The sequence below is a fragment of the Danio rerio genome, chromosome 18 (assembly GCF_052040795.2).
Source record: "Danio rerio strain M-AB ecotype USA chromosome 18, GRCz13ab, whole genome shotgun sequence".
Lineage (NCBI taxonomy): Eukaryota > Metazoa > Chordata > Actinopteri > Cypriniformes > Danionidae > Danio > Danio rerio.
In genome coordinates this window covers 45214430-45234494 of record NC_141038.1, presented here as the reverse complement: position 1 = coordinate 45234494, position 20065 = coordinate 45214430, and the positions used below count along the sequence as shown (strand labels likewise).

At 38.1% G+C, this 20065-nt stretch overlaps 1 protein-coding gene across 5 annotated transcripts in view; it reads right to left on the bottom strand.

The window, feature by feature from the left end:
- Positions 1 to 20065, bottom strand: part of LOC147832916 (uncharacterized) — a 74580-nt gene that overhangs the window by 45726 nt on the left and 8789 nt on the right. Inside the window, exons 3-4 of one of the 5 annotated variants that reach the window (XR_015515229.1) lie at positions 13587 to 13633; positions 551 to 3536 (exon numbers count right to left, since the gene is read on the bottom strand). The exons of 3 other annotated variants lie outside the window; for them this stretch is intronic. The gene's annotated coding sequence lies outside the window, so the exon portion shown is untranslated. Of the gene's footprint in view, positions 1 to 550; positions 3537 to 13586; positions 13634 to 20065 lie in introns of those variants that run through there. One more of the 5 variants, XR_015515231.1, reaches the window with a different exon arrangement.

Below are 20065 nucleotides of genomic sequence, written 5' to 3'. Positions count from 1 at the left end.
CTCACTGGTTATTTTCTCTATTTTTAGACCATTCTCTGTAAACCCTAGAGATAGTTGTACATGTAAATCCCAGTAGATCAGCAGTTTCTGAAATACTCAGACCAGCTTGTGTAGCACTTATAACCATGCCACGTTCTAAATCACTTAAATCACCTTTCTTCCCCATTTTGATCAGCTCGGTTTGAACTGTAGTAGATCATCTTGACCATGTTTGCCTACATGCCTAAATGCATTGAGTTGCTGCCATGTGATTGGCTCTTTAGAAAATTGCATTAATGAGCTGTTGAACAGGTGAGTGTAGATGTTCAGGGCAAATATGTCAATATGTACTCAACTAAGAGAACACACAAAAGGAATGGAAATGAAGCTTTTGAATTAGATTTAAACTAATCAGACTCCTAATTGTTATGATGAAGCAAATACATTACAAAAATTTTGCTTTTTGACAGCTGAACCATGGATTTTTTTTTTCTTGTCCAGAGAGAAACCCAGCTGAAAAATCCAGCATAAACCAGGATGAATGGCACATTGGTTCTGTCTGATTTATTCTGGTTAAAGTTGGTGTAGTGCAGATTTAGCTGCTGGGCCAGAACAGCCATGGCTGTTCTCAAGCAAAACTGGAAAATCTCAGCACTGCCTCTACTGGGAACCAGCGACCAGCATCCTCTATAGTTCAAATGCAGTATTTTTTTTTTTCAGTAGGAAATGACATTCCTGTCTACAAGTCTTTCTGAAGCTTATTTTACTTAGAGTAGTAAACCATTATGTTTCTCACCAGGCATACTGTAATACTTCAGTTGAATGTGTTAAATGGGATGTCAAACCATTTCAAGATTATGTATATAAGAAAACTTGAGATCAAGGTAAATGAAAAAGCCACATAGGTCACATTGACATGAGGTTTAAAAGCATTGAATTATTTGAAAATATTCAAGAGCACTCATGCAAAATACTGTAATACTGTAATCTTAGGTTTCTACATCACCTTGAAATATGCATTGAAACCAAACAAATAATGTATGTGGCTTTAAAGTGACATGAAGGAACTTGTTTAACATCATGTAACTATGTAAAATCATTATTAATGGCAAAGTGCAAAATATGAATATTTCATTCATATACCCAAGTACATTTCGATACATCTAAAATAATGATGATATATTAAAAATTACAGTACTGTGCGAACGCCTTTGGCCACAAAAGGGTTTGGTGTTGTAGCAAAGTTTTAATGACCATTTATATTCATTCATTCATTCATTCATTTTCTTTTTGGCTTAGTCCCTTTATTGAACAGGGGTCACCACAGCAGAATGAACCCTCAACTTATCCAGCTTATATTTTACACAGCGGATGCATTTCCAACCGCATGGAAACACTTGTAAACACACACACACTCTTGCATTCACACATATACACTACGGCTAATTTAGCTTATTCAATTCACCTATAGTGCATGTGTTTGGAATTGTGGGGGAAACCAGAGCACCCGGAGGAAACCCACGCAAACACAGGAAAAAACATGAAAACCCCACACAGAAACGCCAACTGACCCAGCCGAGGCTCGAACCAACGACCTTCTTGCAGTGAGGCGACAGCACTCAAGATTCAGTGTTTGAAGGTTTGTCAAAGCAGCCAATGAGAAGGACAGTCTGGCATTATGCAAATGTGTTAATGATCTGTGGATTTTTTCAGCAATTTTATTCTTTTTATTTCAAAGACATAATTACTTTGCTTTTTATGCACTCTAAATATGTATTTAACATGGGAACTAGCAGAATTGTATAACTATTCAATTCACCTTTATTTGTGTAGCGCTTTTATAATGTAGATTGTGTCAAAGCAGCTTCACATACAATATTATCTCAAATTGAAACAATGTCAGTTCGATTTAAGTTCAGTTCAGTGTTTAATATTCAATACTGAGAGTCCAAACACTGAGGAGCAAATCCAGCTATGCGCAGCTCTACGGGTCCCAAACCATGCAAGTCACTGGAATTACTACTAGATATACCATAGTGATCATTTTTACTTTCTCGTAAGACATCATGTTGTCACTTCATATTGAGATATTAAAATTAAGCTTCCCATGTATGTCATCATATTTAAAAAAGACATGACCCTAAAAAATATGATCTATTTGGTAATACAACCTATACCCAGCAGATACACAATGTCATAATATCTTAATATTAGGTTAGATTTAGGTTGCCAGCATCTAAGGACAATGTTATTTTGACGTACAATAATGATGTAAAATGATGTTGATATTTTGTTGATTTTAGGTTGTGTTGGAAAGTGACCAAAATCTAATGTCAAACCAATGTCATATTGACGTCAAATACTGACATTTATTCGTCAGGTATGGCAACCAAAATTCAACATCTGATAGACGACATAGTGGGAACGTCGACACAATGTCATATTGTAAGATCATTAGACATGATATTTTGTTGTTTTTAGGTTGCGTTGGAAAGTTGGACATTGATGTCCGCCTGACGTTGGGTTCTGACATCAACTCAGTTTTCATTTCCAAACAAAATGCAATGTTCCATGACGTTGGGGTACATTGTCAATCTGAGGTTATGCTGACGTCCTGTGCCTGCTGGGTAGTTAGGCTACTAGACCGTCCGTGCCTCACTTTCATTTTTACTTTCACAAGCAAAGGAGAAGGCTTTTTTGGGACTCTGAATATTCTGTTTTGAAAGACATTACTTAAGTAAAGTTGTTTTTGGAAACAAAAAGTTTTTGTTAACGAAGTTGCTAGGCAACAGAGGCATGCGTATTTATAGTCATGGAGAAAAGTAGCAGACACTAAAATGCATGCAGTCATTTTTGACTGCTCTGTTAATTAAACAGAATTACTCATAGCTCTTTTGTGTTTTGGAATTTTAATAAAATAACAGTGGTGTAAAGACCTATACACATATTTAGGAAAAGTCAGGGAATTATAGATATGTGTTTTATTTTAACAAGTTTATTAAATTGCAAAAATTAAAAATGGTAAAAATGACCACCTTGATAGTTCTAGTGTTGCAGACTTTTTACATTTGATTCAATTTATCTTTACCTCTATAGTGCTTTTATAATGTAGATTGTTTCAGAGCAGCTTAACATAGAGCATTATAGTAAATTGAAACCGTGTCAATCCAGTTTTCATAGTTGAACTTCAGTTTAGTTCAGTTAATGTGGTTTAATTTTCACTAATGAAAATCCAAACACTGAAGAGCAAATCCATCAATACGCAGCTCCACAAGTCCCAAACTAAGCAAGCCAGTGGAGACAGTGGCGAGGAATAAACTTCACCAATTAATGAGAGTGATAGAAAAAACCTTGAGAAAAAACAGACTCAGTTGGGCATGATAATTTCTCCTCTAGCCAAACTTCTTGTGCAGAGCTGCAGACTTGGAGCCGGAGACTGGAGAACACTGAACATCCATTGTAGAGAACTTTCGGGAATCAGTCTCAAGCTCCACACTCCTCCATGACTCCCACAGCATCTGCTCAGGATACAGCCTGGTCCAGGATTATGGAGACCTCTAAATGTGTTACATCCACAAATGGATACATTACACTCTGCATAAAAGGTAATGTTTGATCCATAATACTAAACTGAGAAAAGCATGGCTATTAAGGATGATTCAAAATGACAATCTCTGGAAATTCACATGTGAAAAAAATAACAACAATACATTTTAAATATCTTAATGGTTTCTTGTGATAGTTAGCATATTTCTAGCATCACTAGCTAATTTGCATTAATTGTACTTATTTATTTATTTATTGCATATAGTAAATTGAGACATGATGTGCAAATAAACACCATCGATATAAGAATATCGTCTTTTTCTTCCCTTTTTATCTCCAGCAATTGTTTGCATGATGTCGCCGCCGAGGGTTTAATTCCAACATCTCACCTCAGTGCGCATGAGATTAAATGCACTTTTCTGACAGGGTGCTCGACAGGACAGTAAACTAATGACTTATAAATCTGACCATGAGGAAAAGTCATGATTAAAAAAGTTTGCAGAAGCCTCGATGCTTCAGAATTCCAAGAAAGTGGCCTAAGGGGAGTGAGGAGTAGGGGCTAAAGGCGCCTTGTGTAATTTTGCCGCTGATGAAAACTCTTAATGCCATTTCTATCTTATCAAGGTCCCCTCCTCAGCCCCAGCAACAGGGCCATCATCTGAATACTAATGCGTCAGTAAGGCCACGCTAGAGTTCCATTAAAGAGAAAAAAATTCACCGCACACCTGAGCTGAGGCAAACTCTTCATCAATTACATCTCTGAATAGCCAAACTCTCTTATTTTTCCCCCTGACTTGTAGGCTGATAGATTGACATTAAATTGAGTGTGTGCGTGTGTGAGCAAAAAAAAATATAATGACATAATACTAGAACACTGTAAAGTGCAATTACATGCAACTGTATATTTTTCACATTCAACTCAGGTGTTTGTAAGGGGTGTTTCAGAGCTGTGATTGGACATTTCTGAAATAGGAAATGGACACATTTAGTGCACATACAATGTTAAATGTGATATGAATTAAAATAAGTCTAAGTTTGTCATGTAATGCTGTTGTAATTTACAGAATTAGTACGCCATTGTTACATTAATTATTAGTCATCTTAATTTTTATGATAACTGAATGCTAATGAAGCAATTAATAGCTTTTGTTTTCATGTACATTTTCATTTTAAACAGGATGAGACAGACGGACCTTATGAGGAAACGTAACTATTTTATGTTTTGTCTGAAAATTTACATTGGACTGCTTTGGACTGCATGGGAAGACCATTTCTGTCATAAACACTCTCCGGATTTAGTATGGTAATTAATATGCATATGGCAATGTTGATGTATTTGGTCTTGGCGGTATAGATCTGCTACTGCTGCTGCTGCTGCTTTGATTAAAGCCTGTTTCACACCCCAAGCATAAGCAGCGCGTGTTTTTTTCGACGTCCATGTTAACAGTTTACAGCATTCATACCGTACGCAGAAGCAGCACATCAGCGCGAGGCTTGAGCGTCGCTGAAGCAGCAGTGCCAAAATAGTTTCAGCGCTGGGTTTATTTTTGCCGCGCTGCTCACACTCAGTTGACAGTGCATTAATAATGACCAAAATACATTGAATGACAGTAAAAAGTAGCAACTTTACCCAATAAATGCATTGATACTATCAACTGATGTATATATAATTAATCAAATGAACTTAAATTATTAAAAACTGCAACTAATATTTATTTAGGCCTGAAAAAACTAATTTAAAACAATTTTAGTAGGGATGTAACGGTATTGTAAATACCGCAATATTAATTTTTTTCGATATTACCGTAGTCGCATGACTCGGTAAAACTATAGGTCTTCTGAGAAAATTTGCTCAGGCCAGGCTTGGCCATAATCCCTTGCGGTCTGTTGTCGCTACAGATCCAGTAATGCGGAAATGGAGTGTGCTGCTAGAAGCAGGGATGAAAAAGAGCTGGGTGTTGTCGCCGCGCGCGTACTGAATAGTGGTGTTGTCGCGCGAGTTCTTATCAGCTGTGTTGTCGCGCGCGTACTGAATAGCGGTGTTGTCGCGCGAGTTCTTATCAGCTGTGTTGTCGCGCGCGTACTGAATAGCGGTGTTGTCGCGCGAGTTCTTATCAGCTGTGTTGACGCGCGCGTACTGTAAAGCGGGGACGGAGGGTATGTCACGTCGCGGGGGCACTTTTGATCATTTTGGAAGGGAACTTTCTATCCAAGACTAAAAAGGGCATGTGCACTGCACAGGTTGAGCCCTGTGTGTGCACGTGCCTGCAAGTTGGGGAATACGACTAATAATCAGTCATGGGGACTGCAGAAACACAGCACATTGTTCAGATTGATGCAGACATGAGATCTCTATCGCACTCATGGCTTGTCCTCTCAAGTGGGGGAAAGACAATGCACAACGTTACCCACTGCTGTCAACCTGGGCCAAGTCATATCTCTCTGTCCCAGAAACCTCAGTCCCAAATGAGAGGGGTTTTTTCTGTTGCAGGGGACATTGTAAATACCCAGAGATACCAGCTTTTACCAGATTATATTTATATGATAATTTTCCTTTAAACCCATCTCTATCTAAGTGAGTGAGTGATTAAATGTTGAATGTGATGAGTTTTCAACAATACTAAATTGAAACTTTTTACATGGTTTAATATTTTTTTGTTATTAAAATTGAAGTTCCTGTTTCAAAGCTTACAGATAGATGGCTAATTTGTATGTCATTGACACTTTTGGCACTTTTTTGGAGTATTTTCATAAGTTTTGTTTTTTCCTGTAAATGATTCAATAAATACCGTACCGTGACATTCATACCGAGGTATTACCGTACCGTGAAATTCTGATACCGTTACATCCCTAAATTTTAGTATAAATTTTGCTCAGGTTACTCACTAGCGTTGCAGGAGAGGGGAAATAGAAGTGGCCGCTTTAAGACTGCTATTTACGGGAGTCGTAGTCCATAGCGTAGTGTATTGTGGTTAGTGTAGTTCTACATGCATGCTGGATGATGTGAGAAAGAAAGATTTATTCAACTTTGATTTATGTTCACTCAAGTTATTCCACACGGGAGCTATTTGCACTGTGAACCTGACAACATGAAAATAATTAAAAGAAGGCCATTCATTGGTTACTTTTGTCCGTCTCATCCTTTGCACGAGCATGAGTTAACGAGCTGTTATTCTGCCGCTGGACATCTCTGAATCAGAGAAAGTAACACTAGTTTGATCATGTATAAATGTCATTATAACTATATTCATTCATTTTCTTGTCGGCTTAGTCCCTTTATTAATCCAGGGTCACTACAGCGGAATGAACCGCCAACTTATCCAGCAAGTTTTTACGCAGCGGATGCTCTTCCAGCCGCAACCCATCTCTGGGAAACATCCACACACACACTCATACACTACGGACAATTTAGCCTACCCAATTCACCTATACCGCATGTCTTTGGACTGTGGGGGAAACCGGAGCACCCGGAGGTAGGGAGAACATGCAAACTCCACACAGAAACACCAATTCAGCCGAGGTTCAAACCAGCGACACAGCGACCTTCTTGCTGTGAGGCGACAGCACTACCTACTGCGCCACTGCCTCGCCCATTATAACTATATTGTTAAATATTATTATAACTAGGCCTACAATATCGTGACAATCAAAAACAAAATCACATGATGTCACAGGTGATTGTCTTCTGCGTGCACCAGACATAAATAACACTCCTCATAGAGCGTGAGAAGCATACAGTATTGTATGATCTATATAATTTGTAAAGACTTGCAGCTTAAGGAAACATCATAGGAGGAAGTTGCCGCGGGGCTTGGCGCAGATGAAAAGTAAAAAAAAAATGTATTTGTACATATAGAGAAATAGGTAACTAGATAGAATAGACAGAGATAGCTTGATCTGTGCAGCAGCTTGCGATGAGCTGGTGTCAAAGGCAAATGCCTGCGTGCTGCTTCTGCTCTCCATACGCACTATGCACACTCTGCTCACGCCCTGCTTTCGCTTGCGGTGTGAAACAGACAGAAAAAATGCAGCTGCTGCAAACAATATGCATGTAATCCCCATAGCAGATTTAAACACAGGTGGAGCTGGGGTGGAGGAGGGTCTTCGGAAATGTGCCACAGTTTAAATAGTGTGGCATGATGCAGAGCTTTTCAAGTCATAAGCAACCCCTGGTTGCTGGATGCAGTACAAGTGATAAAAACCCACCTCATCCATGAAAACAAATGGGACTTGAGTCCTAATAAAGATATGTATTACACTTCCAAAAGATGGTTTTGGTCATTTAATGGCCCGTTTCCACTGACTATGTACAGTACAGTATGGTACAGATTGATACAGGTCACCTTATCAGGCTTGCAAGGGTACCCTTTTGGTGGGCATGGTGTACGACAGAAAGTTTCAGTCGATGTCCTTCTCACTCAAGAAAATGTCAAAGTAAACCTCTACAGGACGTTCATATATCATATGAGAAGCATTTCTCACAATAACGACAAATCTCCACACAGATATGCCAACTGACCCAGCCGGGGCTCGAACCAGCGACCCTCTTGCTGTGAGGCGATTATTCTACCCACTGCGCCACCATGCTGCTCCTACACTTCAATTTGTGAAAGTAAAAAGGTGAATAGTTTGTGTTGAGACAGCACAAAGGAATTGTTTTGTGCAACAGTGAACCCAGCATTTTACCCAGTACTTTTTTTTAGGCAAGTAATGGTACTTATACTCAAGTATGATTCTCCAGTACTCTTTCCACCACTGCCAAAATCACAGGCCAATCGATGCTTGTTCACGTGAGTATCAATCAAAAGATGGATTTTAATGTTTTAACAAATTATTTGTTTAGGCTACTTTATCGCACTAATCAAAATGCATCACATGACTGTTCATTTACTGCGCAAGCCAAGCCTGGCCACTGGGTCCCGTCGGGTTCAGGAAAAAAATCTTCAACTCTTGCCCAGATAGTAATGCAGTGTGAAAACATCTGTGACGTGACTACTTTGACAATCGTGCAGTCTGAACTCGGCATTACTGACAATTTCTAAACTACTTTATTAATTCTTTCACAAAGTTGCCTAACATATTGACGGGCATATGGCTGTAGGTATAAAATAATAATGTATAAGCAGTCGTTGATCTTCACTGACTGTTCTTTGTTGCACTATTACATCATACCGAGTATAAACTTAGTTGTTTTGGCATCTGGCTTTTCATAAAAAAAGCTGTTTTTGGATGAACAGGGAAGTTTTGAGTTCTGGAAAGACAGCATAACATAGCAGCTTATATGCCATAGTGACTTCTGATATTCTGACTGCATGTCAACAAACTTCTTCCATCAAACGCTAGCCGTGCTTGTGTGCGTTTTGAGTGCGGAATATAGAATTATAACTGCATGGCGTCTACAGTAACCTCTCCCATCTCACTCACAAACAATCAATCAGGCTGAATTTAAAACTGGATGAAAACCGAGATGGCGAGGAGGAAGAGAGATTCAGGACTGCAGACGCTCACTTTGAAAAGCAGATCAAGGCATGCACTTAGCGGCTTAAACACAACTTCTTTTATTTATTTTTATTTTTTTTGTGGAGTAACAAGCGCTGAGGGATGTAACACCCAGAGCCCTCGGCACAGCAGAGGGTCCAGATCTCAACATCCAGATGGAGAACTGAAGAAATGGTAGGAAGAACATTTGAAATGCAACATCAGCTGAAGTCAATGGGTGGTATGGAATCGATATTTTCAAACGTCAATATCCATATTTATTTGATTTGTTCTGAAACACAAGCAAAATGCAGTCAAAAGTATGTTTAAAGTGTACTTTTCAATAATGGAAAATGTTCTTTTTTTATTCTTTACACATATACAGTTAACAATTTCCTGTTTAATCTAAAGTAACTCACTAGCAGCAGTTTGCCAGTAACTTTCTGTAAACCAATTACAGCAACACATACTCTATTTGCATGTACAGCACCATTGATCTTGCTCTATATGTACTTACAGTATCATATACCTTTACTTTAAAATATAGAGTAATTTTCACAATGCATTTTTAACAAACAATAACATATTGCTTACTGTCCTACAGTAAAATACAGTTCATATTACAGTTAAATACCGTATATTTTACAAAAACGGTTTACAACGTATGATATTAGGATATTTTGTTAGATTTTCTGTCACGATCACTAGTGATCAAATAATCAGTGATCGCTGGGAAACACACTCACATTCACATGAACTACAAATCTGCCAGTTTATGGACTACAGATCCAGTCATGCAACACATTTACCTGCGCCAAGTCACCATTGATTAGCCACAGCCGAAGCTGCTTTTAAAAAACAGAAATTAAGGGAAAAAAATAAACAGGGGGGCAAAAAATTCTGACTTTAACTATATATACAATAAACAAATAATGAAAAAGATAAAGGGTGAACCAGTGGCGCAGTAGGTAGTGCTGTCTCCTCACAGCAAACAGTTCGCTGGTTCGAGCCTCGGCTCAGTTGGCGTTTCTGTGTGGAGTTTGCATGCTCTCCCTGCGTTCGCGTGGGTTTCCTCCGGGTGCTCCGGTTTCCCCCACAGTCCAAAGACATTCGGTACAAGTGAATTGGGTAGGCTAAATTGTCCGTAGTGTATGACTGTGTGTGTGTGTGTGTGTGTGTGTGAATCTGTGAGTGGATATTTCCTAGAGATGAGTTGTGGCTGGAAGGGCATCCGCTGCGTTAAAAACTTGCTGGATGAGTTGGTGGTTCATTCCACTGTGGCGACCCCAGATTAATAAAGAGAGTAAGCCGACAAGAAAATAAAATGAAAAAAAAAGAGATAAAAAATAGAGATATAAATAATATTTTGACAAATTAATTGACAGCTGGGCTTCAACAATGTAGAAGTCAATAACTGCTTTTTACCAATATTCTTCATGAAATCCTGGTTTGAAGAAACAGAAACGTGATTCATAAAGGTTAAGAACCACCTGAGTGTGAGTAAAAGGTGCAGAAATGTCCACTTTTGGGTGAACTATCCCTTTAATACTACATAAATGGCAAAAAACTGATCAAGAAAAACCTTACAGTGTCTTACATCTCAGATGCTTAGAAATTTATTGCATATTTCTTGGCCATATATTCCTTTTTTCTGTATCTAAAGGGTGAAAGGACAGTTTCAAAAGACAGCTTTGTTTGCATTTGAATAGACAAGCATGTCTCGGAGACCTTCATTATTTAAAGAGTGATTATGCGGAGATCCAGTATTGGTCAGAAGGATATTAAAAATCTGGAATATCTGTTTGCTCTCTGATAATTGGAAATATCTAGATGGCCTTTTTGACTTCAAAAGATGTAACGAAAAACCTAAGCTTGTGGTGCATCTGTGAAAAGTGCTAAAAAGAGGAGACATTGCCACCTAGTGGTTCATAAGCTAATACTGATTAACAAACATTAGCCAAGCCAAACTCATTCTGATTATGTATCCTCATAACATTTCTGGAGAGCGCCAAATTTGTCCTAGGAGCTATGTTTTTTGTCGTTTTTGTTTTCTCGCTAGAGGCCGCTGTGTATGCTTTTTGAGATCTAAAACTTCTCTCAGTAGTTCCATTCTCGCCTGCTCTTCTTGCGTACAGTAGATCCACCAGAGGACACTGTTGACTTACTGACTGACTGACCATCCAATCCCAGCACCCTCCTCTTCCCCTAAAACCAACCGACAGTGTTTTGAAAAGCATCAGATTTTTCCTCATTTTCCACATTGTCACTCTGTTATTTACTTGTTTATTGCTGATTGGGATGCAGTTCAACAGGTGATTCATCAAAAAAATCTACCTTCTGCCACTTTTCCAAACAGGCCCGGATTGGCTAATCGAGAGGACCGGGAGAATTCCCGGTGGGCCGGTCCGTTTTTTGACCGCGAGGGCCGGTGTCCCTAGCTGTAGAATCTGTCGCTCTCAGCAGTCACACTTTTTAAAAATAATTTATTCATTTACTTGACCACAGCCTTCTTATGCATTATGTTACCGCAGCTCTGCTCTTTTTATCTATTTTCTCGTAGCCTCGTGAGCAAGATGCAGCCTAGATAACTCACCATTCAACAGCTGTTGTGGTACAGTGGTTAGCACATTAGGTTTTGACGCCGCCAACCCGAGTTCGGTCCTCATCAGAGTAACAATTTCTTTTTTCATTTTTATTGTTAAGACTTATAATACTGTAAGGGTTGTTGAACATTTGAAGTTCTAAAACAGCTGTTTTCTCAAACAAGACGTGATAGTGTAATTAGAAACTGAATTAGAAATGACCTTATTTTAATATAGTCAGTGGTGAACTGAGGTGGGCTGGTCTAAGGCTTGAAACTCCAGGGTTGAAAAAGAGTCCCACTCCGGCCCTGTTTCCAAATGATCAACAAGAAAACACAATCCTCTTGCAACTGAGATTGACTACAAGACTTTTGTCATTTAGTGTATAACATCACTTTACATTATTAAAAAGTCACTTTTTCAAAGTTTTTAAGGTTAAAAGTTGTTGGAAGAAAGCTCAAGATCACATCATGCAATTCAAAAGCGCAGATGAAAATAAAATGTTAAAATTAAATCACGAAAATATGGAAAAACTGCTAATTTACAGATATGTTTTACAGTGTAAAAGTCTTAGTTAATGGTTTGATAATGGTGTGAATTGTACATTAAAGTAAAGTGTGACCCAAAAACGCATGTTTATTTATAGTATACTCAATAATCAAAATAATGACCTTTAAAAATAGCAAGAGCATGGCCTTTTTGTAAGTACCATAATATTTTTTTTATTTTTTTACATCCCAAGAGCCTTTCTATTGTGTGCAAATATTCCCTCTGTTCTCCGTGCTGCAACATGATGCTTTTTTCCTCTCTTTTTTTCTATATAATGATTTCTAATGTGCTCAAATGCCTGCCCGCAGAGGAGACATTAGCCGAGTGGCATGACTGGGTGCAGTGAAGCCATTTATCGGGCTGAGGAAGGGCGAGCGTTGGAGGATAAAACCCCACGAGCACCCGCCAGTTAAAAGTGGAGCAGAATGCATGTGCAGACATGCTACACCAATCCCGTGAAAGGGGAACTTGGCTATTTATCATCTCGGCCTCAGATTTACTCTCGGGGGCCTAACCAGACAAGCCCCTCCGTGTGAATCATCATGGTATAAAGAATAAAAAATGAAAAAAATCTTTCCTTGAGCGACTTCTAAAGGCGTCTAATTGCAATCTTTATAGCCTGGGATGCATTGCGGAAAGAACAGTGCATTTGCTTTAAAAGCCAACAGGGAAAAGAGAGCAAGGAAGAAGGTAGTCTTAGAGTAATTTCCGCTCGTCTTAATGTCCTTTCAGGTAATAGATCAGAGTGAAAGTTTACTGCTGAAAGGGAGACAAGCAGCATATAATGCATGTCGGTATGCTTGGGTGTTTCTCTGGCCGCTCTTTCAAAGTGGAAGCAATAAATCCATTAAGTCTCTACCAAAATCTAGTGAGCTGCCAACATTTTAAGGCATCATAGTAGTGCTTCCTACAAGAAACGTAATCCAAAAGCCAGGCGGCAACATCATGTTACCTTTTAGAAGAATTGTGAAGGTCCAAAGACATAAATGCCTGTGCGTAATATGGATGAAAGAAATTATTGTAGAAATACTGTCACTTATTACAAGCTTCTCTAAAGGCTGATATACTAATACTGTATCTAGCTTATTTTGTTTTTGTGCTTTTAACATAACCTTGTGTGTATTTGACAGCGGATTCATATCAAAATGTATACTGTAAAAAAATACACAACCCAGGCTCATTTTGAAAACGTACCCCTATACATATGTCTGGAGAGCGCCAAAAACCTGGTAAACCACTAAACCCAACCGATAGTGTTTTAAAAAAGCACCGATTGACCCACCCACTTACTTCCCTAAACCCAGCCGACAGTGTTTTTCATAGACATAGAGAAAAATAAAACCCTCGCGGCAGCCTGATTTTTACCACTTTTTCAGATTTTACCACAGTCTCACCCTGTGATTGATTTATTATTGTTTATTTCATTTTCTGCCTTTTGTTTTTGTGTCTTACCTACTTTCTGGAACCGTTCTTCAATGGACGCTGTCATCACTGAGCCACTGGACAAACTGGTAACAGCGGCAAAGCTTATAGAAGTAAGTGGTCAGCTGCATACGTACCTCTGACTACATAATTCGCGATCTCCAGAAATGTATATAGGGTTACATTTTCAGAATGAGCCTATGTTTAAAAAATGAGTTGTCATAACCTATTGTTGGGTCAACTATAGATAGACACAGCCGTTGGGTTGAAAAAGTGTTATTTAAATTCAAATTAACCCATCATTTGATTTGTCTATATTTGACTCAACATTCCTTTACAACAGGCATGCCCAAACTCGGTCCTGGAGGGCCGGTGTCATGCAGAGTTTAGGTTCAACCCCAATTAGACACACCTGAACTAGCTAATCAAGCTGTTTTTACTGTAGGTATCCTAGAAATTTCCAGGGAAGTGTGTTGAATGAAGTTGGAGTTTGGACACCCCTGCTTTATAACAACTCTGATTTTTGTGTGTGTGTGTGTGTGTGTGTGTGTGTGTGTTTGTGTGTGTGTGTGTGTGTGTGTGTGTGTGTGTGTGTGTGTGTGTGTGTGTGTGTGTGTGTGTGTGTGTGTGTGTGTGTGTGTTGTTTAAGGCCAAAATTATATATAGACACAATAGGTTGGGTTTATAAAAGGGGGAAGTTGGGGGGGGGTGGTTGGGTCGGTCGGTCAGTCAGTTGACAACTGCTTTTGGTGATTTTGTGTAAGATCATCAAGCTCAAATGGCACCCGCAAGAGAAATTTGAGATCTGAAAAAGAGTACACAGCAGCCTCTGATTGATTCGCAAAAACAAAAACTGCAATAAAAGGTACCTCCTAGGATATATTTTGCACTTTCCATAAATGCATACAAGGGTGTGTATCCATAATGAGCCTGGTTTGTTTAGGTTTTTACCTCCACCTAATAACGATGCATTTACAGCATGGTACAGCATGGAGCTGAAACTCCTAAGGCACCTTTTAAGATCACATTAAATAAGATTTCCTTTTAGCCAGGATGATGGCTCTTGCTTTTATTGGCTGTAGCCGCCATGGCAGTGGGCTTTAAAAGACGCCGAAGGTACCCCTGACCTCGTTCTGTTTTAAGGATCTTCTCTTCCTCTTCTCTTTTCCAATTATATTCCCTCTCACTTCCCTGTCTATCTCTGCCTCGATCTGTCAGCCCACCAGAACCCACTGTTCTCTATTTATCTCTCCGCTTACCACTTTGTCTCATGAAAAAGTCATCAGGCCTAACCTTTCTGCCTACACACAGGCAAGAGTGTCATCAACAATAGACTCGATTTTTTCCATGGTTAAAAAGACCTTGCTTTGTATCAAGACACAAATAAATGTGGGAGGGGGACTTGTCCGGCGGTAAATGCCACACTCTAATTGATAAGAAATGAATCTCAATTAGGGTCATTAATCATGAGGAGAGGGAATCGGTGACAGGCTCCACAGGCTGTCGTCTGTAGACGAGCCTTGCTGCGGAAATTGCGAAATTACCTCAAACGTCAAACTGTGGAAGAAAATGCAACGCTGTCATGGCAGTCAATGCCAAGCACCGAGACAATACATCCTAGCTGTAGGACCGCACAACGTTACAATAAATCTGCAAACAGGGATTGTCGTGTTTCCGCCCATGAGTTATTTGTTTGTTAATCATCACGGCCTTTGAGGTTTGATGAACAAATGAAGTGACATTGCGGCCACTGATTTACATATAGTTTTCATTGCAGTTTTGACCTTTCTGTGTCTGATCCATGTTCGAGGCCTAATGTTGTGCTGCCTTTTTCTTATCTGGCCTGGTTTACGAAACATTCCATTTATAATTGATGAGCGATGTGCAGTGGCTCTCCCTTCGCTGAATACTGTAACAATATACTGTAAGGCCGTGCGTCCACCAAAGCTGTTGTAGTCAGCTAAAGGGCTCAGATACATGGTCAGTGAAACCTTCCTTCAGGCACACATACTGTATATAAGCACTGAAAACGATTATTTTCAACCTGCATTCAGACTATGGAGTGAGCAGGTGTATAGTCTGATTATTTATCCCTGACTGAAGCTGTTTTAATAAAAATAAAATAAAATAAAATAAATGTATTGTACACATTATTTATATCATAAATTTCAAGGTAAGCTAACATTATCCCAGCAGGTACAGGATGTCAACATGACGTCAGATTTACATTGTACCCCTTTGTTGTCGGGACATTGAATTGTTTAGAAATAAAAATCTGGTTGACATCTGAACCCAACATCAGACTGATGACAATATACAACCTAAAATCAACCAAATTTCAACGTCTAATGATGGTAAAGCTTGACTATGTGTGGACGATAACAAATAACCTTAACTTTTCTGATTTTAATTGGAAAGCTGCGGTCACTAGAGTTTGTGTGTGTGCAGAATTCTGTCGTACAACACTGCGAAAAGGGGCGGGATTAAAAAGATTATTAGACATTTTTAAAAGCGAGTGATTGGTCCATATTATAAATTTCTGTTTAGAGAGTTCATGTTTTGATCATTGATTGGTCTCACACAGTCATGTAATGCAGTTTTGCAGGTCAGAATACACTAAGCTTGAACTTTGCTCTGCAGCGAACTGCGAAACTTGTTGCATGAGCTTGCAATTTTGGTCAGTGCAGTGTGGCGGCAGCTTAATGCAATAATGTAAAGCTGCTACTGCTATGAAATAATGATTATTATGAAAAGCGCTACACAAATAGACCTGAATTTAGCATTTGTAGCTTTTTGTTGTGCAATGATGTGATTGATGTCAAATTGAGCAACATAAAGATACATGTGACTCATAACATCATGTTCACATCAATATGTTATTATCCTAAATTCTTTTGGCTATTGTGTGTATTTTGGCTTAAAAATGTAAACAACTTAAAAAAATATATCGCATAATGTAAATAGGTTGTCATTTAATAAGAATATGTAATGCAATCTCACAGCAATTCGTAACTTTTTGATTTAGTGGCTAATTCATATGAATTCGTAAGATCTAATTTGTACAATTTAGTATGATTTGCTCATCACCCAATGACGGTTGGGGTTAGGGGTGGGGTTGGGTCAACACAATCTCACGGCAGTTCGTAACTTTTTGATTTAGTGGCTAATTCATATGAATTCGTAAGATCTAATTTGTACAATTTAGTATGATTTGCTCATCACCCAATGACGGTTGGGGTTAGGGGTGGGGTTGGGTCAACACAATCTCACGGCAGTTCGTAACTTTTTGATGTAGTGGCTAATTCGTATGAATTCGTACGATCTAATTCGTACAATTTAGTACGATTTGCTCATCCCCCAATGACGGTTGGGTTTAGGGGTGGGGTTAGGTGCCACGCCTCCTTTTTAAAATCGTACAATTTCGTACATCTGAACTCTGAATTCTGAACTGAACGAATTCGTATGAATTAGCCACTAAACTGGCAAAACGTAAAATACTTACGTTTTCTCGTGAGATCAGGCTGGGTTGGGTGCCACGTTTCCTTTTTAAAAATGTACATTTTCATACAACTGAACTCGTACGAATTCGTATGAATTAGCCACTAAACTGACAAAACGTAAAATACTTACTTAAATAAGAGTTAAAGAGTTTAACAAGTTTTTGGAACACAAGTCAAGATATTTGTAATACAGTCGCAGAGATTTCTATTCCTCACTGAAGCTTTTATTCACATATAAACACTGATCAGAGAGCATTAAAAGAAGTTGCTTGATACTTGAGAAAAACCTTGTTATCTATTGAAGAAGGTTAAATGCCCTTGGTTGAAGAATAGATAAAAAGTGACAGTGATGAGCATTTTGTTCATGATTTTGCAGCTCTATAGAGTGTTTAACTGTATTCTATAGCTCTATAGAGTGTTTAAAGTTTTCGCATTGAAAGCAATTGAAAAACTATGCTAGCCTCAACAACAACAACAACAAATCTTTTAGAGAATAAACAACCCACCAACCCAGAGGCATTCCCAGTTGCATCGCATGAACCGTATCCTCCAGAACATTTCATTTTTTTCCCTCTATATATCTTCAAATTCCACACCATAGACAGTATACGAGTCTCCACCTGCATATTTCTGCTGAAAGCTGCAGATTCACACAGAATAAACCTTGATCACAGGGCTTTAATAGCAAGGAAAAATATGTTTTAGATTTTATCGATATCAGTGTACACAGATTGGTTTTTCTTGTGTATTTCATCTCAAACAAATCTCAGTTTCTAATGATTTCCCAGGGTTGGTGATAAGAAAGGGATTAGTGTCATTCAGCTGGATGAAAGCATGCATTTTCCTGGAAAAAACTGCTTTTTTATGACAGAAAATGCAACATTACAACACAAGCAATAACTAGTCGGCAAAAGTATACTGGAGCATCATAAACAATATTAGAACAAGACACGAGCCTATATAAACAAATGATGTTTTAATGTGTGTAGTATTTGAATTATTCTTACTGTTTAAAACCCATTTATATTGATGAAATCAAACATTTTTAAATATATTTAAAATCTTTTTAAACTGCATTTAAACCAGTCTGGAACCAATAAATATAAAGATAGAATGAATGAATGAATGAATGAATGAGATGACATTGTGGCCACTGATTTACTTTGTGCACTTTTGACCTTTCTGTGTCAAATCCTTGTTTGCTGCCTAATGTTGCACTGCCTATTTCTCATCAGGCCTGGCTTATGAAAACATATGGCATCGTAAATTAATTGTACAGTTTAAAAAAATGTATATTGATCAAATGAAACATTTTTAAATGTATTTTAAATATTTTTAAACTGCATTTGAACCAGTCAGACCTATAAAATAAAATAATAAAATAAGATAAAATAAAAAAATTGTAATAAACAAATAAATATAATGAGCAAATGAAGTGACATTGTGGCCATTAAGTGACATTAAACCAGTCTGGGACCAATAAGAATGGATGGATGGATGGATGGATGGATGGATGGATGGATGGATGGATGGATGGATGGATGGATGGACGGATGGACGGATGGATGGATGTTGTATAGTAAATTAATCGTAGATAGATAGATAGATAGATAGATAGATAGATAGATAGATAGATAGATAGATAGATAGATAGATAGATAGATAGATAGATAGATAGATAGATAGATAGATAGATAGATAGATATGTCACTGTCTGTAATGAAGTTTGAAATACAACTGAGAATTCAGCAACACTTACAGTAACTCTCACATTACTTCTTTTCCACAGACCACAAGACCTTGTCCTGAAAACCACCTCACTACTTACCACACACACACCTAGCAAAAGTCATTTAAAACAGCCCAGACTCTTTAGAAATAAGTGACCATGGTAACATTTCTGCAGAATATCATTGCATTGATTCCCGCATGTTTCACACCAATTTAAAAATGTTCAGTGGGCGTTTCTGGAAGTGTTTCCAATTTAATCTGAAACAGATGAACATGTGTATGGTTTTTGCAGCCTATGTATTATGGCAGTTCTGAATTGAAAAGACAATGTTTGACGCATAAAGGACTCTAGAGTCCATTTACTACACATTGCCCAGAAAACAAAAATAAAAATATCTGCTGTGCCACAATACAGTACAGCAGGCTATTGCCTCAATAGATTTGAGTGACTATGTATTTTTTAAACCAGTTTATTAATTGGTTATCCCAGAATAGAGATGTTATTCCAGCATAAGCTCATTCTGATTATGTACCTCTATATACATTTCTGGAGAGCGCCAAATATGTTTCAGGAGCTACATTTATTTTTTATTTTTTGTAGTTTTTGTTTTCGCAAATCCACCAGAGAGCCGCTGCCAGCTGACTGACTGACTGATCAACTGACCCACCCTCCTGCTTCCCTAAACCCAACCAATAGTGTTTTCAAAAGCACCAACTTTTTCTGTTATTTTACAGACTTATTTCTCTATATATTATTTCTTATACGATATTATTTTAAACTAAAATACCAAATGTCGATAAAAGATGCAAAACTTTTAATAGCTTGTGGATTGAGAAAAGATGTCTCATCTAATGGGTAAGTTTCACAAACCCAGTCACTTCTATATTTAATTATTATACAGTTGGGTTTGTATAATTGTAGAAAATATAGAAAATTAATGTGTGCTATATTTTTCCACCTTACATGATCAAGGGTCAAATCCAATCTGTGCCTTAGAAAGTCCCTTGAACCATAAAATGTAAAAAAAAAATAAATAAATAAATAAATAAATGGCCTGTGCCCTTCAACATAAACCAAAATTATGATTTCCAATTGTCATTTTTAACAACATAATTATCCCATCTTCCAAAGCAGTTAACACTCACTGCTGTCCTCAGTCTGCTTCTTTGTACTCTCATTGAGCAATTAAATCTGTGCTAAAGTGTTTTGACTGATTCATAATTTTAACGCTCATTACAATGATGATGCCAACGGGACCCCTGGGACGCCCCATCCAT